This window comes from Dermacentor andersoni, chromosome 1 (assembly GCF_023375885.2).
Source record: "Dermacentor andersoni chromosome 1, qqDerAnde1_hic_scaffold, whole genome shotgun sequence".
NCBI lineage: Eukaryota > Metazoa > Arthropoda > Arachnida > Ixodida > Ixodidae > Dermacentor > Dermacentor andersoni.
Window position 1 is genome coordinate 200,939,613 of NC_092814.1, and position 25,249 is coordinate 200,964,861.

Here is a 25,249-nt window from a genome sequence, read left to right on the forward strand (position 1 = left end):
CTCGCGTGAGAAATGGAAATGCATAATCGACTAATTAACAACAGTAACTAAGTTTTTAACTAATTACCTTACAGCACGTGTTGCTATTTACAAACTGTAGCCGGAGAGACTGCAAGCAATATCCACTAGAATATAACTCTGCGGATGACACGATTTTTGAGATATGCGCCATCAAACTTGCGCTAAGAATTCACTGTCGCTCCCTTTTCTTAACAAAACACCTCTTTATGCACTGAATCACTAAAGTAACCGGACGGCAATTTATTTCGTCTCGAAGCTCGGGAATTTTTCTCTCGAAACTGGTGTCATGCTGAGAATTCGTTTTACTTAAATACGCCTTGCGAGCTCTCTGGCTACAATTTTTAAAATTGCAATATGTGCCGTGATGTAATCAGTTAGATAACTAATTAGGGAATTTCTGTTAATTAGTCGATTATGCATTTTGATTTATCCTGCAAATAATGTCCACCTGTTTGAGCAATGCAGCACGAGGGTTAGACTTGTAATCTGCCAAAGGAAATTTACTCACTGTCGGTCCCTACGTGGGAGACGCCCGCTACGCGCTAAACACGTGCTGCAGGACCAGAATAAAGTTTTCCAGTCCAGTCCAGTCTTCGCAGAGAGAGAGAGAGAGAAAGAGAGAGAGAGAAGAGAGGAAAGGCAGAGAGGTTAACCAGACGCAAATCCAGTTTGCTACCCTCCGCTGAGGGAAGGGGACAACGGATGAAAAGAGAAAGAGAGCACAGTTTGGCGCACATTTGAAGGCGCGCACCGAGTCTATAACGGTTGCTAATACCTGTCTACTTGAGGTACTGCAAGAACGCTATCGTAGCTTTCTGTGCCATCGACGGGTACGGCCATGCTACAAGGATACTCATTTTCGAAAATGGCCTATAGAGTCCAGCCGATGAAATGCTGTCCGGAGAGGTTCACACTCGACGTAGTACCAGAGACAGGGACACAATATGTGTTCAATACTTTCGGTTTTTCCAGAAGAGTCACGTATGGGCGTATTCCCCAGTCCGAAGCTGACCGAGTAGGCCATTGTTAATGACAAACCGAGACAAAGGCGGCACAACAATGTCACCTCAGAGGGGGAAACTTTTGATGGCACTTGTAGTTTTAGGGATGGATCAAGCGTATGAAGATGACTTTTCGGGAGGTTGGGAGATGACCAGTGTTTGTTTGTCATGTCTTCATCCCCGAAATCAAGCTTCTCTGCAGCGTCAGTTCTGGATAAGGGTATCGGAACTTATTGAGCTCCCACATGAGCGGATCGGACGAATCGGACAACGACAATGCCGATGTGACCAGGCAGCCACTGGAATATAATTTCATGGCCTTTATCGATAGCTTGATGGCGGCCTTTTCTTATCTCATATACCAGCTGCTCATGCGTCCTCTGATATAGGGCAAATGCAGACTTGGAAGTGCGGTTTTAGAGTCGCAAAAGAATAGCCAATTTTCAAGGTTTCTCTGGCACGAGATATTTTAGAGCAACAAGCAAGGCAGCAAGCTCTGCCGCCGTTAATGTTGTTATACGTTACAGTATGAATTTGTAGTTAGCGTAGTCGGAATGAAAACGGCACCGGAATAGCTGGTAGATGAGACCGAACCATTGGCACAAATGCGTATTTGGTCCCCGTACGTCTCATTCCTTAATAGCAGCGTAATCTGCTTCAGTGCTATTTTTGGGTGATTGGCCTTCTTTACATCCTGCATACTTGGGTGGACCTGAGGCTGTTGGAGACAGCACAAGGGAAATGAAGGCCTTGCTGCTGGTTTGCATCTTGATGGAAGACAATCTTGACGGGTGATCATAACTTCAGAAAGCGTTAAAAATTAAATTAACTTATGGGGTTTTACGTGCCAAAAGCACTTTCTGATTATGAGGCACGTCGTAGTGGCGGACTCCAGAAATTTCGACCACCTGGGGTTCTTTAACGTGCACCTAAATCTAAGTACACTTGTGTTTTCGCATTTCGCCCCCATCGAAATGCGGCCGCCGTGGCCGGGATTCGATCCCGCGACCTCGTGCTCAGCAGCCTAACACCATAGCGACTGAGCAACCACGGCGGGTTTCAGAAAGCGTGGCACGAGATCTCTGTGAGGGCAAGAACGCCAAGTGGCGATTAAGGACGCTCGAGAGATGACGAATATGCGCCATGAGACTATTCCACAGGAACGTATGTTTGGAAGGGATGATCTGTGGCGAACACAATTGTCGCACATGTTGAAGCCCAGCGAGGAAGTTCTAAACACGTCCGCAATGCTTGGTCCTGTAAACTCTTCAGGGAGCGAACATTTGATTTGCCCATACTGGGCAACGCTGAAAAGCAGTGGTGTACCAATCCGAGAAATAGAGCTCTGTGCACCTGAAGCATGGAAAGTACAGACGTGCCCCATGCCTTCCAGCACATGAATCTCAGTTCATAGGCAATGAATGACAGATTTTTTCTTCATGTACGCCCAGTGAGGGCTTCACATAAGATTTAGATCGATTGATTATTAGACCCAGTATTGGATGGATCTTTCCATATTTGATAGTGCGTCCATTAATGGAGACTGTGCATTGATTGATAGGCTTACGCGTGAAGGCAATGCAACTTACATGTGAAGGCAATAGTCACGTGGGAAGTCGATACACTCAAGCCTTGTGCTTGAAGGTAGACTGATGTCAAGGTTGCTGCCCGCTGCAATGGCGCGAGAACCTGAAGGCGAGTAACCGCAGAAGTCCAAAGGCAAATGCCATCGGCGTATATCGAGAGGTAGACTGTTCTTGGTAAAACTACAGCTCGTCCAATGAGGATCACATTGAACACTGTGTGACTCAATACTCCCTGAGGTGCGCCACAGTACTGGTAATGTTCGGCGGTGGTGCCATCTTCTGTTTGTACAAAAAGTCGACCAGCGAGCTATGTAGTCGGGTACCCAACGAAGCATGCGGCCGCCGATTTGAATAGCCTCCAGGGAGCTGATGATGGCGTCATGTGCAACGCTTTCATACGCGCCTTTCGCGCCAACAACGAGCGCAACGGATATACGCTTACGGCTTTTATCCTGTTAAACAAAGGTTCCGAGTTCAATGACACTGTAGAAAGCCTGCCATAGAAGCGCGGTAGATGTAACGATCGAGATGTCATTCTCGATGCGCAATGATCATCATTTTCATCACCTTTCCAATGAGGCTAACCAGAGCAATAGGGCGATATGTTGTCAAGTCCCACGGGCATTTTCTCGGATTTAGCAATGGTACCAGCCGATCCATCTTCAACTGCCGGAGAAAAGTACCCCTATGCCGTTAGTTGTTAAATGTGTTCAGAAGAGCTCTTCTTGCCTGCTGTACAAGGTGTCCCAGGGTAGCATAGGCGACGCCGTCCGGGCCTGGAGAGGATGATCGTTTGGAGACCGCCAGGGCATCGAGTTGTTCTATGGTAAATGCACGTTCACTTCTGGTACACGAACCACAAAGGGGGACAGTTACATCGCCGCTGGTGTCGAAAGGCTCGCCACTGACTCTTGCACAGAATTACTCCCCCACATCAAGCTCAGTTCGGCCAAGAAGGAGTGCCAAAGCTGCAAATGAGTGTCGCACATGGAAGAAACAAAATCTTCATATCCAGATAATCTTTAAGGAATTGATATGCTCGGTTCGCCAATAGCGAGTATGGGAAACCAATTCTTCAAGGCAAATTGACGTAAATCCGAGAGCAGAACTTCAAGCCTCTCCAACTCCACTGATAAATCGTCACATTTCTGACTTCAGTGCGAAAAGAAAGTATTGGGTGCGCCATTGTGCTTATACGAAGCTTGCGATTACTGTATTTACTGCACCCATTATTTGCAATGAGCTTTGAGTTGATGGCGTCTGCAGCTTCCTAAGGTGCATGTGAATCCTATGCATTACTGAACGCACCACTTGCCGGTCTTGTTCAGTCAATTCCCCGCAGTAGATGCCCGGGCTGGTCCACTTCCATCGGTGTGCACCGATTCTGCAGGTGGTTGCCGTTCCGGCAACGCAGGCCACGCTTCGGTGTCCGTATTCTTCCGTGCGCCCTTGTTCTTTGTAGACCTTTCAACTGTGCGTGGCCTGGGTAGGTGTGGAGGAGGCAACTTTGGACATGGCATACGCGCCACCTACGCAGAAGTATTCCTTGCAGAACGTCGGGGACGAAGCGTAACTTCCCAATTTTAGCGGTGGCTTCTCGATGAGAGAAATGATCCCTTGCCATCTCTTCTAAACTAGCTATTTCTTTCTAAATCCTTGGGCAGTCCTTGGATGAAGCCTCGTGAGATCCGTGGCAGTTTGGACGTGACAGTGGCTCCGCAATTATCCGCGGCGTGCGGCTCAGAGGAGTGGAGGCACACTGCTTCGTTCTCACAGACGCTGCACACGTGTCCCAGTTTCATGCAATTGTGGCATTGAAGAGGCCATGCCTTAGAGAAGGACTCCGAATTAAGTTCGACCAGCTGGAGTTCTTTAACGTGCACCCAATCCGCGGTACACGGGCGTTCTTGCATTTCGCCCGCATCGAAATCAGACCACCTGGACCAGGGTTCGATCCCGCGACCTTGGGTTTAACAGCGTAACGCCAAAGCCACTACACCACTGCTGTGGGTGGGTGATGAAAGTGGCCTACTTACGTGCAACGGGAGCCACTTGCCCATGAAAAACACCTTCGTGCAACGTGAGTTACCCAGGCGGTAAACATCAACAACGACGTCATGATTATTTGCGGCTTTAACAAGAATCGGCAACTCATTGCTGAGGATGGCGAAATCTACGTTGTGTATTACACCAGTGATGACATCACAGCCCAGCGGGATATGAAAGCGCACCTGCATGCCATAAAGATCTGTTGCATTGGGTAGAGCGCTAAGAGCATCTGCATGTAGAAGTCTTCTTAGTAACACGCGCGGTATTAATACACCTGGACTTTGAGGGACGCAGTATTGAAGGGCTCCTAAATGTAAATGTAGAGAGAGAGAGAGAGAGAGAGAGAGAGAGAGAGAGAAACAACTTTATTTGCCACTGTAGGTTAGGCAGTTAGGGCTGGTAGGCCTATAGTGTGGCTCCCAGGTGGGGGCGACGTCTTGGGCCCACGAGACGAGTGCGAGTTGCGTTTTCTTGTCTGCTCTTGTCAGCAGCTGGTTCCAACCCTCCTCAGAGGGAGCTGGCAGCAATGATATTGGGGGAGGGCTACCCTCGCATCCCCAGAGAATGTGTGCCCGAGTGGCGAACACTCCATGGTCGCACTTAGTACAGACGGGGTCGTAATCCCTTCCAGTGATTAAATAAAGCCTAGAATGACTGAGAATTGAATCGGTCTGCAGTCTGCGAAGCATGGTGGCTTGCGCTCGTTCGAGGTTGGGGTGGGGAGGCGGGTACACGCGTCTCGTCTCCTTGTAGAAGTTGGTAATGTCAGCATAGGATTTGGGGGCCTCTGCGAGCGCATCTGGGTTCGAGAGGCCGGCCTCCCGATTAGTTAGGCCTCGGGCTAAACGGTCGACCCCTTCGTTCCCAGAGTTCCCCGCGTGAGCAGGTACCCACACTAAGCTTACATTTCTATCGAGAACGCAACCGCGGAGGATGTGTGCGGCGGGGCGACAGAGTGAGTTTTTTGAGAAATTTTGGATGGCTTGTTTAGAGTCACTGGGAACCGTGCTTGTGCGGGGATCCGCGATGGCTAGCGCGATCGCGACCTCTTCGGCAGCGGTGGAGGAGTGTGTGCGCACTGTAGCGGCACTGATGAGAGTGGTGGTTGGCGTCGCTACGCAGGCTACGTATGTGTTGGAGTCGCATTTCGCCGCGTCCACGTACATGGCATGTTCGTCGGCGTAGTAGGTGACGTCTAAGGCTTGGGCCTTCAGTTGGCGGCGCCTATCGTGCCGGCCGGGTAGCATATTCTTGGCCATGCGTTTGATGACCAGCCGACTGAAGACTGCAGTCGGGAGGGGAGCAGTGGGGTGGATGTCACCTGTAGGGTTGATGTTAAGAAGAGGTAAGTGTAATAAGTTAGGCCAGCTCAAGGGTTTCCTAAAGCGATCACCGAAATATCAGAACACTGTTGTTTTGCAACCTGCATCGCCACCGTTGGGAACTAAAATAAATTTCGTTGATACTTTATAAAAGTCGCCGTTTGGCCCGAAAGGCGAATCATTGACTGCGATATCAAAGTATTAAACACAAAGCAAGTTACGTAGCTTTATCGGTCGTAAGTTGCAGTGAACATTCGCTTACTATTTACGTTAACAAGCATGGTGTCACACACGCACGGACCTAAATGAGCAGATATCACTTACTGACCGCGAACATTCGCTATGACAACGCTGGCGCGATGAAGAGCGGCAGCAGCGGCGAGCGAATTGCCCTTCCGGCTGCCTACCCCTTCGACGCGCAACAGGCGCGGGAGACCACGGCGCACACAGCGTATACGAAGCCATCAGTTGTCTCGGGCCGCCTGGCCTTCGAACCCAATGCAGAGTATGCAGATATGACGATAGGGCAGGTAGGGAGCGCATGCGCAGCCCCAGCTGCAGTAGAAGCGAAATCTAGGTGGTGTTGGTAGAAGAGGAGATAAGTCTAGGTGGTGTTAGCTACCCTACCCCTTCCCCACATCTCCCTCACCTTAAAGTGCGCGCATCTCCCCGCTTCCACACCTTGTGCTCGCGAGAAGATGGCGTATGAAGCCACCATCCGTCTCGGTACGGTGTACTAGTATGTCTCGGCTCACCCTCGCACGCTTTCCGTGGCACCTACAGCATACGGCGCGTGGCCGCGATCTTACGCACTTGGATCTTACCGGAACCTCAATGCGACGCCGACCGCAAAAATTCGCCTGCAGTGTCCAGATAATTGATATCTCAATAATATTCTTGCTCAAGTGATTACCCCGCACGTCCACCAATGATGTTACGGGAAGGAAGAAGCGTTCGTCTATTTACAGATGACTTTTAATGGCTGAGCCAACAAGCGTAGAGCACCGATACTGCTAAACACTTCCTCGTCGTCTCCAAGACCACCATCAGCGTCGTCTTCTTTCCACATCACCGACTGTGACAATATCAATGATAAGAAACTTCGCGGGACTGTTACAAGTTCGTAACGCCAATGTTTATGCGTTAGCTGTTGTGCCGGCTAGGCGTTTTGGCACCCGATCTCGCGCTCTCTGAATCGCTTGACAGTCTGAAGGTTCCGTTTTCTTCATGACATTTCAGAGTAGAATATGCTGTTTCTGGCGATCGCGTTTAAACTACTAAGATCTTTTCTGATGCTCAAGTGCTTGCAGGCTTTCTAGGCAGACACTGGCGCATCGAGCGAGGCATTGCCGCCGGTACTCCCTATAGCCTGGTGTTAAACACTATCTGGGTAACGCGACGCATGGTAACGCGACGGCAAACGCCAGAGGCGCCGCCGACTCACGAAAGGCGAGGTGTGACCGCGACGCGGCGAAACTTCCACGGTACAGCGGGCCAGTGGCGCCAACCTCCCGTGCCGAGACATTGTCACGTTGTAGCTACGATGAAGGACACAATAGCAAAACTGTGAATCACGAAACTAACTCTTTATTGGGCGAACCTGTGCCCAGAAAAACAAGTATCAGTCAAGCGCAACGGCAGCGGCGAGCGCAGTCGGCCATCGTCGAAAATCTAATCAGTGTGTCAAGCGCATGGGATTTTACACATGACTCGTCGAATGCTGCAGCGTAATCGCTGGTGCCCGCATGCCTTCCAGACAGTACTAACATGGTACTACACAATTCGTGGCGCGCAGACAATCTGATTACACAAGATTCGGCGAGAACATACACAACGGATAAACGATAACATTCGAGTAAGTTCGAGCCCGTGCCGAGAATTACGTCTCGCGAGCACTGTTGGAGGACAACGAACGTCGCCGGGTAGGCCTGCACGGTAATTCTTGCGGTGCAGATCCCAGGTGGTATTATCAGGGCCACTATCTTGTACGCATTCGAAAAGCCTACGTTCGGTTTCGCCTAACGCGATTGGCCTAGATTGGCCTGGGCTGCGATATCGTCGCGGCCTGGAAAATCGCGTGACAGGAAACCTCACGTCGGCTTTTCGAACGTGCACGAGATAGCAACCCTGGGGCCCTATAACGTAAAACTATTTCAATATGTTATTATTTCAATCTCCTGACGTCAAATTTGCGTAACCGCCGACACAAGCATCGGGCGGTCCACGCAGGGTTGTCTGAACAGACCAATCAAACGCTCTCCTCGTTCATAGGCGGTCGCTTTTGTTTGCTTGGAAAACGAATAACATCGCCTGCACTGAGCGGCTTGTCTTATCTAATTGGCTCACAAGAGGCGAAAAGCACGCTCAAGTGAAGAAGGATTCAATGGGGCCGAGCCACTAGATTGAAAATCGACAACCGGATGAAGAGGGTGGTACCGGCGTCTGCGATTCATCCGCTTTCTCTTACTTAGCTTGCAGTGGCTCGTTGACAATCACGGCGGCATGCAACGGCAGCTTAAGAATGACGCTAAAACGGATCCTCAGCAAAGAGTTGGCACAACGAGGTTGTAAACGTGTCGAAAGGGCTCGAAAACGTCACACGGCCATACAAAAAGTTTTATTACACGCAAATAAACCCATGCATATCCAGAGATTTATCTGAATTGTTCTTGCGTGGCCTGTGGTGAGGTAGCTACGTTGCCTCATATGCTCTGGGAGTGCGGGTCGCTGGGCCCGAAGTTCACCAAGGAAGAGTGGGACGCGCTCCTGCGAAGTCCCGTCTTTGAGGACCAAATCCTGGCCGTCTAGCGCGCCCGCGATCGGGCCGGCAGACTAGATCTGTCAGTCCCGTCGTGGGATTAGCCGGGTGCCCGTTTTATCGCGCTTTGCTGGACCAAAATAAAAGTTTATTCACTCACTCACTCACTCACTCTCCGGCAGGTGCGAGTAGCCAGTGCCTGAGCGATCGGCTGTAGCCATCTATTATTCCTTCCGGAAGGGGGCACCCTGCGGCTATTCAGAAGAAAATTCAGGTTTGTTCGGCATATTAATGCTTCTTTAACGCGTGCACGTCACTTCGACGCGATGAGTTCTTGCGGTTTAGTGACGTCGCGTGAGAGGCAGGTGAAGTGGGTGCAGCCCGAAGACTTTTGACCAATAGACGAGGACTATTGGCGAAAAGGCGTCGAATGAGAAATAAAAATTTTTTTTTGTTCGGTCAAATCATGCATAATCAGTGTGTACACGTCATATCAGATGGGGAGCTATCGCGGTTTTCGTGACGTCGCGTGACAGACAGGTGAAGTGGGGGGTGGTCCAAAAAAGTTTTTGACGAATCGCAGAGGGTTGATTGCAGAATTGGAATAGAACACTTTGGAAAAGTTTTACGTTATAGCGCCCAAGTATTCTACCTGTATTGAGATATTTAAGATTTAATTTCCGGTATTTTGCATGTATGTCGATAATCATGTTGTATAATTGCTCAATTTTACCTCCGTCTCCTCGTATTCTGTTTTCCTATTTGTTTCTGTTTCCCTATCTCACATTGCCTTGTCTAGCGGATTTGTCTTTTCTGTACATTTTGTCTCGCGTATTACTCTTTACGTGCACAAGTACGAAGGCTCCGTAGCTGTTCCTAGGCACTTTAATATACATTTGATTGATTAATTGATTGATTGATTGATTAACTGAATGAAAACAAGTAGCCTTCACCATTATAGCTGAATGAATCTCGTCCTCGTACTTTTATTAGAAAGCTGACTTTAACATGGGCTGGCCGAAGATGCGAATACGAATCGAATACTGCACGCTAACTATTCGTATTCGTATTCGAAAAATAATTATTCGGTATTTTCAAATAATAAAGACTACTTAACTATATCGCAACAACCGAATAGTTAGTAATGGTCTGTGCATGGTCTGTGCACAGTAATGGTCTGTGAATGTTATGGTCTGTGCCTGCTGAACAAGGTATCGCTAATAAGCAGAAGTGAGACATTAAGAAAGTTTCAGAACTAATGCAGAAACAAAATAGGTAATGCAAGCTTTGTTTTCGGTTTTTGAGCGTAGGCCTATGTGACAATTGGTGATTTTTGTTTGTAGTTTGTCGTTTAGTGTGCCCGTCTGGTCATTGCAATGAGCCGTTTCACAAGTGTCAACGGCGTGCAAATCCTTCAGCAGCTTTTTTCCCCCAGAACTTACTAGCTTTTTCAGCAACCTGTCATTTAATGTTTTCTTGGAAAGCTAGCCATGCAGCAGCCATTCTTTTTTGGTAATCTTGTTTGCAACCAAGCTCTAAACTTGTGGAGAGGCTATTCGTGCGTTTTTTTTACATGGCAATTAGTGATCTTGTGTTTAAAACTGTTCCTTTGTCCCTGATAGTTAGCTTTCTCTTTTACATTATGTCAGTGCAGGCTCAATATACCTGAATATAGCGAAATAAGTGTTACTGCTGTAAAAATATGCGTCTGCCCTCTGACTTTTCGATATTTCAAAAGTTGGTATTCGCCCACCTCTAATTTTAACGTACTGATTTCATTGCCATGTTTGTCGAACTTATTGGTTGGCGCTTACTGGATTCTGTTATCTTGAGTTGCCCGTTTGGATCTGGTGACGCGTACGAGAGTGGAATAACCCTTGCCATTCTCGATAATATCCAGATGCAACGGCCGCGGATTGAATCATGGACAGTCGGACCTGAATGAGTCACTAGCGTTCTTCGCAATAATATTGTGATAGAAGATAAAGCCGGATAACAGTAGAAATAAACTAATTGGCAGACTCGTCCAATAATATAAGTATAATATACAACAAAACCAGAGGCGACCGTCCGTGAAGGTCTGGGAATTATATATATTGTAAATGGAGCAAGTACAGTCTTAGTGGCGTTGAAATGAACCTAGAAACAATAAGCGTCCGCCCTGTCAACTCTAGGCAAACACGACAAGTGATAACACTCCACGGAGAAGCGCACACATAACACTACATGAAGCGTGCAAATTCGGCCTCGTCGCTTTCCAACGGCGTAGTCGGATCTAACGTCCCGAAAGTGGGCTATCGAAGCGACGCTTTGAATAGCGAATATATGTTTCGCCTTTTTTCGGTCGGTCGGGCCGTTCGTACAAACGGCTAGTGAGCTCACAGGCTTACATATACGCTTCGTGAGAAGGTGCGTTAGCTTTCGGCCGCAAGCAGTCTGGCGGCCAGAAACGTCTACACGGTGTGCGGGTTCTGCCCTGAGCTGGACTGGAAACCAACGGCTTTCGTGGGGCCCATCCCGCCCTGCAAGGTGTGCGCCTGGTGCGGAGTGGTTGCCATGAGCGGCTGGCTACTTCCATGCGGCGAGCTGGTGTGTCCGCCCTGTCGCGAGAAGAGCGGAAGCTGTCCTGTGCACGGAACCAAGTTTGCGGAAGACGAGCTCGTAATGACAACGTTCTTGCACCGGCACATGATGCAGTGAAAGGTAACTGAACAGAATCGCCTTTAAACTGGAGTTCTTTTCCACACTTTATCGCTGAAATTTGGGCTGCCTGAGCAACGACAAAAGTTACGTTTACCTTTTAAGTCACTGAAGGCCAACTTTGACTTTAGATGGCTGAAAGGTCAAGCTTGGCGCTTTGAAGGCCACGAAGTGGCAATTATGAAGAAACAGCTTTAGCGGCTGTATGAGGCACCACTGCGGGATTCAAACGGTGAAAAAAAAAACACTTGCGCGCCTGGGAGAGAGAGAGCAAGAGATAAATGAAAGGCAGGGAGGTTAACCAGGCCTGAGCCCGGTTGGCTACCCTACACTGGGGAAAGGGAAAACGGGAGGCAAAGAATAAATCAAGAAGACAAAGTCCACTGGGGATATCGATCGGTCAATAAGTCCGGATCACAGATGGTGACTCAATCCGGTAGCTTTCAAATATCGCAGAATTAAGCGCTTTTGTGGCCTTTTGTAGCTACGATATGCGAGGCCATGGTGCCAAGATCTTGTTCAAGGTGAACGGTTTTCTATCTAACTGATTTGGAGCTGTGCAGAGGTCATGTCTTTCATTTTCAAAAGATGGGCAGTAGCACAGTAGATGTTCCATAGCCTCCTCGATACTGCAGGCATTGCACTCGGCGCTATCAGCCATTCCAATCAAACACGTATATGCATTGGTGATTGCGACGTCCAAGCGTAAGAGGCACAGCATTGTTTCCTCATTTCGCGCAAGCCCAGGTAACAGCAGTTGCATAGATGGGTCGAGGGAATGCAATCGATGTTGGGTGAATTCAGGCGTGTGCCACTTCTCCAATGTCATACGGTGCGCTAGCTTGCTTAAGTGTTGCGTCAGTCCGCGATAAAGATACAGAAACAAGGGTTAATTAAGGGAAAATGAGACATCCACCCAATCGCAGCAATTGCTACAAAGGAAACCCATACGGGTTCATCGAAAGAAAAGCCTCGCAGTTGAAGAAAAATTCGTCCTGGTCATGGCCTCACACCCGAAACCACCGTCTTTCCGGGGCAGCCGCTCTATCTGAGCTAACCAGGCGGCTAGCAGATGGCAGGGCGAAGTGTAATTTCTCAACAACTTGAAGCAAAGGCAGAAGTTTGACGTAATAGTCCTGCGGAAACCCACAAGGTGGGTTTAATTAATTAATCCTTTAACTAAATACTTCACTCCACCTTGCAGGGTTTCCGGAGAACTACTACGTCCGAAACAAGGGTTGGTCTTTCGTGTGTTTTCCTAGCAGCTTCGTCAGCGAGGTCGTTGCGGGAGATACCGCAATGGCCCGGCAGCTACTGAAACACGACGTCGTGTCCTTTCGCGATCATGTGATGACGCATTTCTCGTATATCCGACACGACTTGTTCACAGGACCCGCGAAGAAGAGCTGACAGAAGACATTGTAAGGCCGCCTTCGAGTCGCAGAAAATTGCCCACCGATTAGCTGGTTGGTTGTTAACATAATCAACGGAATCTCAGAGGGCAACAAGCTCCGAACCAGTCGATGCTGTCACGTGAGAAATATTGTATCGGATGCTTATTGATCGTGATTAACCACTGCACCAGTGGAGCTGGTCTGAGTAGAAGAGACATGCGTACAGATGTGGACTCGGTCAAAGTAGAAAGTGTGCAAACAATCCAGAGCTGCTTGCTTCAAGGCCATGGTATACGCAGGTCAGCCTTCTTTCTTATCCCATGAACCGTAGGACGCACTTGAAGTTGTTTTAAACACCAAAAAGCTGAGGTTCAACGTGCTGAGGGTGTTGGAGAAGGACGTTGGAGAAGGACGCCTTTGGTCGTCGTTCTGGCAGGCCGGCAACAGAGCTTGATTGCATCCGTGAAACATGACCAATGACATGACATGACGCCCTAAGCGTGTCGGCGCTAATGTAAGTCGTGATCGGATGGTCTTGAGCCATTATAACGGTTCCTGTTGTTGAGGCGCTCCGTGGAAGGCTTAAGCAAACGCGTAGTGCCTGTTCTTGCACGCTCTGAAGTTCTGGAAGATTTGACTTGCATGTTTTAGCAAGCATGGGAGAGCTATAGCGTAGGAATCCGATAAAAAGTTCTCGGTATAACTGTAGCATGGAGCCCACCGACGATCCCCATGTTTTTCTGGCGATAAACTTGAAGACGTGAGCAATAGATGTGAGCTTCTGCAAGTGGGCAACGTGAGTGCTCCAAGAGAGGTCCCGGTCGACAATGACAACCAACAACTGACGATTTCTCTTGTATGAGATAGGCTGGCCATTGATGCATACTGGATAACGAGACGCCGCTTTTCGCGTAAAAGCGACTAACGCACATTTTTCTGTCGAGATGGTAAGGCCTTGTGTGCGAAGATAGTCAGATGCCTATGTTGCTGCTTTCTGAAGCCTTGCGCGTATCTGCAGGCGAGTGACCTCTGATGTCCAGATGTAGATGTCGTCGGAAAAGATTGAGACACTCACTGTTCCCGATAGGGATTCGGCCAGGAAGAGAAGCGCGAGGTTTTAAAGAATAGGGCTTAGAATACCGCCTTGGGTAACGCCTCGGCATGTGTATTGGTCGGTAATCGGACCATCTTCCGTACGTACGATAATGGACCTTTGTGTCAAGTAGTTTCTGATCCATCGATATACTCGCCCTCGTAGTTCAATTGTCAAAAGTGCGTCTAGAATGGTTTGATGGGAAACGTTGTCGTAAGCGCCTTTCACGTCAAGATAGAGTGCTACTGATAACCGCTTCCAGGATTTTTTCTGTTCTACAGATGACACTTATAGATGACACTATCAGACGATGAACGGCCGCGTCGAAGTCCCGCCATAGAGTCAGGGTAAATTTTGTGGTGTTCAAGGCACCAGTCGAGACGAATGAGGATCATATGTTCCATGAGCTTTCCAAAGCAGCTTACAAGTGCTATAGGCCGATACAATGCCAGTTCCAGCGGTGACTTCTCTGCTTTTAGCATCGGTACCAGGCGGCTGCGTTTGTATTCCTGTGCGACGACACCATCTTGCCATAAACTATTAAAGAGGCTGAGGAGTTCTCTCCGCGCTTCTTGACCTAGGTGGCCCAAAGTAGTATATGTTATTCCATCGGGCCCTGGTGAACACGAACACCTACAGAGCGCCATAGCAGCTTCTAATTCTTCCATAGAGAATGGAGCATCCATACTTGTACCTCGTGAACCGGGAATGTCGCTTAAAGCCATGTTAGAGACTAAAACTGTACCGCCGGCGACTTTCGCACAAACTTCCTCTGCAACGTCTATCTCACGGCGGTTTTGATAGAGAGCAAGGGCGCTAAAAAGTGTCCTTGCTGGCGACTTGAGCAATGACCCCGTAGGATACGCCACAGATGGGACAATGGCTTACAGGGGTCCAATGACTCGCGAAGGTATTTCCATCTTTGTTCCACTAGGTTATCCATTCGGCGTTGTAAATTCTTTTGCATGCGCCGAGCTGCTGTGAGGTCAAGAATTGTCTTCATGCGCCTGTACCGCCTTTCAGCTCGGCGACGTAGTGCACGAAGTCATTCCAATTCAATGTCATTCTCTGTACGCTTTGATGAATGTTTGAAGCAACGCGTACAATCTTGCTTTGCGTCTGCAATTATGTCTTCTAAGCTGCGTGCGATATGTTTCTTGCCTGTGTCTTCTACACAATCTTAAAAGATTGACCAGTCGATTTGGCGAAGCACAACCGGTAATACGGTGTCTAGTCCATCGATTCTCACACAGGTCGGAATATGATCACTTCCATGGTGTGATGGTTAGGATCGTCACACTGCAAGGCGTGTGACGCGAGGATGATGGAGGAGACGGTGCATGGTTAGCAAACACACGACAATTATATTAGACGGCATGTAAACACTTTCTTCAACTACGACCACACATGCAAGGTTGTTCATAAACAGGAAAAAATATCTAGTCTCACGAGGTTGCGGTTGCAGTCCAGAGCGTGGCGAGACTCGTAGAGTCTTTGAGGTGCAACACTCGCTGGTAGAATGATGACTGGCGTGGGAGAGCAGACGCAGTAGCACGGGGCAGGAAAAGGTGGACGGCCCACAGCTCCGTAGACGGGAACCGGCCACTCCGAAGTCTCGTGCAAGACGACGGCCCAAGGCGCTCGTTTCGATGACGGACGCCCGGTCACCCGAATCTCGCGCGTAGAAGCGGGTTCCGAGATGTCAGCAGGCCGACCTGAGGCCTCGTGCAAGGCGACGACCCGAGGCGCTATTTGTCTCGATGACGGACGCTCGCTCTCCCGAACCTCGCGCGTAGATGCGGGTTCGAGGCTGCAGCAGGCCACTCCGAGGTTTCGTGCCATGCAACAACCCGAGGCGTTCCCTGTCCCGAAGACGGACGCCCGGTCAAGTGAACCTCACTCGTAGATGTGGGTTCCGTAGGCCCTGCGGCCCAAGTCGCGCCGGCGTTCCAACCATCTCCGTTGCGCGAGCCCCTTTTCGATTCGCTGCACGAGCCTCCCTTTTCTTTCTTTTCCTCTTGTTGAGGACAGCTGCACTGTCGTTTGCTCTGGCGTTCCGTACTTTGTGAGTACTTCTTCAGCACATGAGTTTCAATATCAGTGAACCACTGCACGCTGGAAATCAGGCAACGTGGGACGTCAAGTGTCAAGTCTAGGCAGCTACTGCACGTTGTTCCTCGCAGAATGTCGGGCTTCCGTCATTTAGAAGACACAGGTTGTGGCCTGATGCAAACGATATTAGTGACCTGCCCCTCGAATTCATCCTGGAGCTTCCCATATATGGTGGTGAGCGTTGAAGTCCCCTGTTATTATCCAATGACCGGGAGTATAGCAGCCATAATATCTTTTAGTCTTTTGCAATCAAACTGACTTGTTGGGGAAAGGTAGACGCCAGTAAGAATAAAAGACAGCCTCTTTTTTTTTCACAGTAACACAGACGTATTGGTTACCGTCGTGTGGCGCTATGGGTTGGGAAAAATACGCATGGTCCTTGCTAATGTAAACCAGAACCTCACTATTTCGGACACACGTGGTTGAAACGAAATGTTCATATCCTGATAGTCTTATGGTGGCTGAGAAGTTCGGTTCACAGATGACCAGTATAGGAAAGTGGATTTGAAACACGAACTGCCGAAAGTCAGAAATACGTGACCTCAGGCCGCTCGCATTCCATTGGAATATGGAGGCGCTTCTGACATCATTCCGGAACGATCGCTGTTGTCGATGAGCCTTGGTTCTGCTGAAAAAGTTCTCAAGCACTCGACTTCTGAAGGCTTGCTTGAACGGGATTGATAGTACCTAGCACTTGCAACGCACTTCGAGCTGTTGGTGCCTGTAGCTTGTCCAAAAGGACACGAATAGCACTCACCAGAACGCCGATCATGACAACAATTTGTTGATCTTGGTCGGTCAGTTTATTAGGACCAGACGAAGTATCCCTTGCTGTAGAAGTCTGATCTCGCTCAGTAGGGGCAAGTAGCCTGGGGAGTTCAGGCCAAGCGTCAGCTGCCGTGCTGTTCGGCGCACCTTTGTGCTTTGAGCTGACTGCGTTTCGCCTGGGCAGAAGAGTGGGTGGTAATGTCCGTGGCTCGTGTTGTACAGAGACTTTGGAGGTTATTGATGGATGTCAGCGACGTGATCGTCGTCGCTTAATAGATGTTGTTGCTTCTTGGTGAGGCGAGTGGTATTTAACCATTTTCTTCAATATCTTTTCTAATCGAACGGCATTCCTTCAAGGATGCATCGTGAGGGCCGCTGCAGTTTGTGCACTTTAGCACACTGGCCTCGCACGTGTTAGTGGTGTGGGGCCCAGTGCATCGAGAACACACGGTAGTGTTATTGCACACACTACTCACATGGCCGAACTTCATGCGCGTCCAGCACTGCAGCGGCTTTGGTATAAATGGGCGAACTGCGTGTCGGAAGTGGCCCACGTTTAGATGTGATTTGAGGGATTCACCCTTAAATATGATCGTAATACACCGTGACGTGCCGAGACGAAACGCGCTTGTGATCGCTGTGTTTTCTGTAGCTGGCTTGATTAAGACCAACAGATCGGAGTCGACAATGGTCTCGGCAGCATCGTAAATTACGCCAGTACTGACTTCTTTGCCCAGCGGATATGAGGGCGGACTTTCATCCCTTCAAGTTCCGTGACATTGCGCTCCTGAGGCTGGAAATTGTGGACTATGGTAACGGTGGAAAAACGAATTCTTAGCGCTTTGTGCATCTATTTGAGATTGTCCAAAAGCATTTCGATGTTCATGTTCTATAGTGAACGTTGCTCGTAACTATTCCAGGCTGCAGCAGAAAAAGATCAGTTTTGGCCCCCGGCGACATTGTATTCTGTACTTTCTCGACCGAGGTTGTTTATGCATACCCATCCGGGTGCCATAAGCGTTGAAAAGATAACAAAACACCATTACCGGGACTTTTTCATAGAGATTTCTGAAAGTTCACTCAGCTGTAGTCCGCCAATTTTCTTGTTAAAAAGTTATTGTTTAGAAGCTTTGTGTGCTTTAGTCAAAAGGGAAAATTTCTTTCCACATACGGGTCTACATTGGAATGAAATGTAGTAAGTGTTTTTCTTTAATAACGCCGCGCAATTATTCGAGCACGCATACCATCCACGCTTAAGCACCTCGTCCAAATTTTTTTCTGCCATTGCCATCTAGGTCATTCCATTAGGGCACCTAATGGGAATTTGGGCGCTCGACGGTCTGCAATGTTCTTAAGATGATTATTAGCACAACGTAGGCTGCATTTCCTCGCAATGTTTTGAGTGGAAAAAATTGAGGGCTATTTGGATACCACTAGAATTGCGCGAATAGTAATTTTCGAGGCCGAATCAAATTGAATATCGAATACTTTTCGAATTGTTTTCCAATATTCAATAGCAGTTCTTACCGTAGATTTTCGCATCCTAGTATATCAGCAACATTGACAAGTTTATGTCATCACATAACACGTAGCGTTGTTTATGAAAAGCACAAGTAGAGCATTAGAAGCAAAGAAGCAGTTTATTCGCATACTGAAGGCTCATTTGCGAGTGCGAATGATTGTGGTTTAGCCCGAAAAGTGTGTCTTCCTGAGGGAGACATAGTGCAATCCACTATGTAGCTTCTCGTGTTGCATCCACTGTGGCCACCTGGACAAAATTTAGCGCACATTTGGCAGTTTAAAATATTCGTAAACTATTCAATAAATATTAGTATTGAGCAAAAGTAACTATTTGATTCGAAGACTGAATCGAATAGGACAATATTCGATTCTCTATAGCGATGACAATTCAGAGCCGAGTTAATGTTACAATTGTATTCCAATGCCGTTTCTTTTCTCGCTTCGTCAGTGGTACGAGCGGCGCTCAACCTACGCCATCACCGGGATCGGCCTAGCCGTGAACGGTGGGTGAAAAAAAAAAGAAACAGAATCAAGCGAAAGGAAAACTTGGCACCGGCTCAGGTATCACAAAGAAACGTTGCAAGAAATCTAGCACGTTTTAAGAACAGGTCTATAAAAGTAGTTTCAGCTTTTTTTACGTCACCGTTATTTGTGAATACTTTCTTTAGATTATTGTAAATTAACCTTCTCAGACTCCTCCTCAAATTGCTCCGTGATACAGAGGTGGGAATGTGAACGGTGAGACATATGGGTGGTATAGCAGGGTGACTTTTGAACGGATGGCGCCCTGCGCACTGCGGCCCGGTTCGAATCCATACACGCAGTTAGTCCTACCGTGCAATGCAGATGTTCTTGTGTTACCAGGTGTATTGTGATGGCCTTCAAAACTGCCGCACTCGATAGTGGTGCTCGGGAGGAGCAACTGACGGCAGATTTTTGCAAGGCTAGATCTACTTGCAACAAACAACTCCGCCTCGTCCTTCTCCTCACTTGCGGTCAAAAAAAAAAAAATGCTAGAAAGGGGTCATAGGGAGGTGAAGGCTTGGAGTGATTAGCATTGGTCGAACAAGAAAAACCTCAGGCTGAAGCAAATAACGTTTCGACAAGTGGACTCACAAGTCTCCTTCTCGAAAAGTTGGCTTCAAGGACTTCGCTGCTCGACCACTGTTGATCACATCCACAATTGAGATATAACGTATATGTGGGTGTATGCGATACGACTGTCCCTTTATTAGAAGGAAGGGTTCGCGTTGCGTAAAGAAAGATATAAAGTGGCACAGATTTGACATGCCTTTCTATTAAAAAAAAGAAAAATGTAAAAAAGAAAGAAATGGCGCGCCTTGGCGTGAAGGCAGTCATGTCTTTCCATAAACTTCTTCCTTTTTTTATGAGTGTTCTGGCAAACAAAAAGCATCAAGCTTTCTCAATTGACTACTAAGTGTTTTAATGTTACTATTTATGGTAAGTGATATGTTCAATTAAATAGGCGGATTAATTTAAAATGTTTTAGGCGACGACTGTTTTGCTATCTTTAGCTGTATATTTTTATACCACCGTTTTCATTGGACCTGTTTGCATATTTTCTTTGTTATACTTTTCTTATTACGTTTCTCATTTCATTCATTTCATTTTATTTCCTTAAAGACCCCGTAGTAGGGGTATTACATAAGGGGTGGGGATACAACATATACAAACAAGTGGTATTATGCGTTCAATTCTAAAAATAAAAAGTTGTTACATCTTGAACAAATTCTGAAGAGCAGGTGATGGCAGCGATTTGACGAGGAAGGCCATTCCAGTCTTTAGATGCTTGGTAGAAAAATGAGGCTGAAAATTTGTTTGTGCGTGAATGTGGTTGTGCTACCTGCTGGGGATGGCCAATGCGTCGTGTCCGGCGCGTTAGGGGAACAAGGTATGGTGGTAGATTAAGCGTTGACTAGTAGAACCTGTGATAGAGGGATAGGGTGGCAATGCGGCGACGAAAGGATAGAAGCGATAAGGAAGATTCTTTTTTTAAGTATGATATGCTGACGTTGTAAGAGTATGTGGAATGAATATACCTGGTGGCGCGATATTGAACTGCCTCGAGGGCATTGGCGAGATATGCTTGATGCGGATCCCAGATGGCAGATGCGCATTCGAGTTCAGTTCTTACCAATGATCTAGAGGCTAACAGTTTTACATGCAATGGAGCAAGGCGAAGGTGACGTCTTAGAAATCCCAATGTTTTGTTAGCTGATGAAATAACATTAGTAACATGCGCATTCAAGGTTAGATCATTAGCCAAGGTGACATCTAAGTATTTGTAGGATTATACTGATTCCACGGTGACGTCACCAATCCGATAAGAAATGCGAAGCGGGTGATGACGACGGGTAAATGAGACAAGTTTGCATTTATTAGAGTGGAGTGCCATCAACCAAAGATCACACCATTCTTGTACGCAGTTAAGGTCGGATTGAAGGTTTGTTTGGTCAGTGGTGGTATTGACTGCGCGGTAAATAACGCAGTCATCGGCAAACATACGGATATGGCAGGACACATGTAAGGGTAAGTCGTTAATGTAAATTAAGAAAAGAAAGGGCCAAGGACGGACCCCTTTGGTACGCTTGATGTGACAAGTGCAATGTTTGAAGCGTGGTTATTAAATGAGACATACTGTGAGCGGTTAGTTAAAAATCGCTCAAGCCATTTTAGGATATCAGGATACAAATTCAAACGAGAAAGTTTTAGTAATAGGCGTTGATGAGATATTTTGTCAAACGCTTTCGCGTAATCCAAAAATATTGCGTCTGTTTGTATGTTACTGTCAAGATTAGCATGAACGTCATGAAGAAATAGTGCAAGCTGGGTCTCGCAAGAACCCAGCTGCACTAACCCGAGCTGCGAAGGATGAAAGAAGTTGTTAGCGTCTAGAAAGTTCATAATATGAGAGTAGATTACATGCTTCATGATCTTTCAAGGAGCGCTTGTCAATGAGATGGGGCGGTAATTTAGGGGAGAATTTTTGTTGCCCGATTTGTAGACTGGAATAATTTTCCCCATCTTCCACTCGTCTGGCATGGTGCCTGTGGAAAGCGACTGTGAAAGTAGTAAACAGAGAAACTCTTTAGAAATGCGTTTCGTGTTTTTTTAGTAGTTTACAGTTAATGCCATCGATGCCAGATGATGAAGACAACTTAATATCTTCTATCACAGATAAAAGCCCACGTACTGTGAATGTGATGGCTGACATGTTGCATTGTATATTTGTGGTTGGCGGAGGAGGAAGTGTCTCCATTTCACTAGTGAAGACTGAAGAAAACGCGTTGTTGAACATATTAGCGCAGGTTAAATCTGTCACCGATTCACCCAGCTCGTTAGTAAAAGTATGGATACGCGCTCCTTTGGGGTTTATCACCTGCCAGAATTTTCTTGGAATAGTAACTAAAATGTTTGGCAGGTCATAGTGAAAAAAGGTTCGCTTTCATCGCAAATTCCAATTAAGTACGCAGTTTCGGCAGCGTAATATTTCTTCCACGCAATTGAGCTTGCCTTAACTTTAGCGTGGCGACAGAGGCGCTTTTTTATTTTCTAGTCGTTTTAAGGATCTCGTAAACCATGGTTTTTGTCGGTTGGATTGAATGGTTATCCTGGGAATAACTTGGTTCTTTAGTTCACATAGTTTGTTCTTAAACAACAGCCAGTTATCATAAATCGAATGGTTATGAAATTCATCTGCAAAGGTAGAAAAGAATGCGTTTAATTCAGTATTTAATTCGTAAAAATGCACTCTTGTTCCAGTTAATTTTTTTAAACAAAAACCTCCTTTATGCATTGAAACTAAAAAGTAACTGGAACGCTCGTGTGTTTCGTGGCACAATTTGGCAATGACTATCTAGAAACTGGAGTCCTCCTGAAAATTAATTTTAAATGGATACACCTTGAAAACTCAACCGCTACAATTCGTAATTTGCAATAAGTGCCGTCAAGCAATTAATTAGGACATCAATTAATGAACTTCTGCTAATTAGTTTAATATGAGTTTTTATATCTCGTACACGTAATGTCCGTCACATCAAATATTTCAGCTCAAGCCTAGAATTATGTTATATGTAACAGGCGATTTTTTTTAGAAATTCTGTAAAACTGAAAAACGATCTATTGGTATATATACCAAATGAATGCACCTCCGGATCCACTTGTTTGAAGGCACTCAAAAGGAACAGACGAATGTGCGAAAATGTTCATTTGGACATTTCGGCCGGGGTCTGGCTTTCGTCGGGGAATGCAGGGCTTGCAAAAAATACGCGCTTCTTAAATAAACCGGTATGATAGGGGGCCTGCGTACACCTGCGTTACTATTATCACGTGAGGTCAGGTATCGAAAATATTGATTTATTGATTACAATTTACTCACAATGAAATGAAGGAGGTCGAGGAAACAGCCACACAGGCGTGGCTTGAGAGACTCTCAACCAACTTGGTTGTATAAAGCTGCTGAAATTCACCCACTTTGCAAAATATGTAGAACACAGAATACAAGAGAAATAATGCAAATGATGGAAAGAATCAGATCTGAAAGACGAAAATGACTCATCTGTACAATACAGAAGAATGCACTACCAAGAAAAGGACTAAAAAAGCGAGAGCATTAGAGAACTAAATTCTGACAAAGTCAGGTCATGGAAATTACAGCCTGCTATCTTGTGGAAATTCAACAATCTATAGACAGGTTGTTGCTTAGCATCTGACAGCCATAGTTTCTTCTAAGACGCGCAACCTTCCAGGCTTCTGCTATGGGTGTATGATAATGGGGTTTCACTGAATTTGAGATTTTGACGTTTCACACTAAAATAGTATTCACGCAATAGTCTGCGTGTATAGACGACATGGGCTTTAGGTGTGCTGTATTTCTCAACCAGGTTTAAGGTATGAGTCAAGTATGATATATTGATGAATACGCGTATTATTTTCTTCTGCACTTGTGATAACTTATTCAAGTTGTCTTGAGTTGTGGTACCCTGTACAAGATCTGCATAATTAATATGAGACGCGAACAAAGCATTGTAAATTAATAATTTCACAGAGGCAGGTCAAGTGCATCTGTTTCGACCATAAATACGCGATCTTTTCGCGGGAAAGTCTTGTTTATATGAGTGTTTTATTTCTACTGACGTTCCCTGGTTTGTATCGTAAGTGGCAACGGTGCTTCGTTCGCCCTGCTTTTTGAGAATTTCCTCTTTATGTTGCGTAGACTGCTGTATAGTAGGCTGTATGCAGTGGCGTAGCCAGAAATTTCGTTCGGGGGGGGGGGGGGGGCTCACAATGCAACTCGGCCTCCTAAACATTAGGTCGGATGCTCCTATCTAAATACATGTAGACGGAGAATTCGTTTTTCTCGGCAACCACTTCACCAAATTTGATGGGGTTTGTTGCATTTAAAAGAAAAACGTAAATTCTAGTGATTGTTTGTTTCGAATTTTCGATTTAGGTGGTCAATATTTTATTGAAATGTGGACAAAATAGAAAATTTTCAGAAAACGAAACAATGAGGTTTACCACTCTGTAAATAAGCAATGAAAATTGATATCACAGTTCTGTGAATTGCACATAATAGTACATCTACAGCGGACAAAACTGATGTTACACATGACTCTCAAGAAATTAAGTATTATGGAAATACGGCTTTTGCTGAACCCTTGTACATAACATAACCAATTCACATAACATACAGATAGACATATCAAATTTGTCCGCTTTGAATGGTGTAATGGACGCCGTTTACAGAACCGCGATATCTGTTCTTGATGCAGAGCTACTAAGTTGTAAACTTTGTGCTTTATTGTTTTTGAAGTTTCGAATCTTTCAAACTATTTTAAACAAAGTTCGGCCCTTAAATCGAAATTCTGCTTCCAACAGACACCAGAATTTAACTTACTCTCTCAAATGCAACAAATTTTGTTAAAAGGGATTCAGAAGTTATCTCAGAAAAGTGTTTCTGCGCTTTACATGTATCTGAATAGGTCGCGTCGGAGTTGGGCCCGAGCTAAAGCTTCCTCTTAAACAATTTGCCTAGTGATTAAATACATGAATAATAAATGCATTGCCATTGCCAAAAATGCTGCAAACGAATTCTTGAACGCTAGGCACTGTCAATACAAGTAAAATATGTATTTTTTCATAAAATATTGTACTCGTATGTGCCAAAAATTGTGCCCAACATAACGGATGTAAATGCTTCCATGTTTTTTGTCTATTTACTAAGTAAAGAAAATATCACACGAACTCTGGAACTACATCAGTTCGAAACCAGCAAAGCAGTGCATGCCGCTGATATGAAAAATGTAAAGGCCATGAAATGAACAAGTTGAGGACAAATATGTTAATGAAACTTTGTCATTCAAGATCCTTGTTTACATTCTTGTACATTTGCAACGGCCAGTGAAAAATCTCAATGACGCTGTCATTTGTTCCAATGTTGCAACGAAATTATAGTCACAACAGAGAGCACGTATAAAAAGCAGGAGTTCTGCACAATATACGAGGGCGAGTCAAATGAAAGTGAGCCAATGCGAATATATGACAAATGGGCTGCTTTATTTAAAAGTAGCCTCCGTGAGCATATAGACATTTGTCCCATTGACTAACGAGATGCGTAATTCCCGTCTCATAAAGCTCCTTGGGTTGTTGCTTCAAAACGTCTGCAACTGACTTTCACGTCATCGTCCGAGCCGAATCTGGTTCCCTTGAGCTGTTTTTTCGGTTGCCCCAAAATGTGGAAGTCTCAAGGCGACAGGTCTGAGCTGTATGGCGGATGTTGCAGCGTTTCCCGCTTGAACTTTGCCAATTTTTTATTAACCACACCAGCGACGTGGGGACGGGCATTGTCGTGGAACAAGATGACCCCTATCGTCAATTTTTCACGTAGTTTGTTCTTGATTG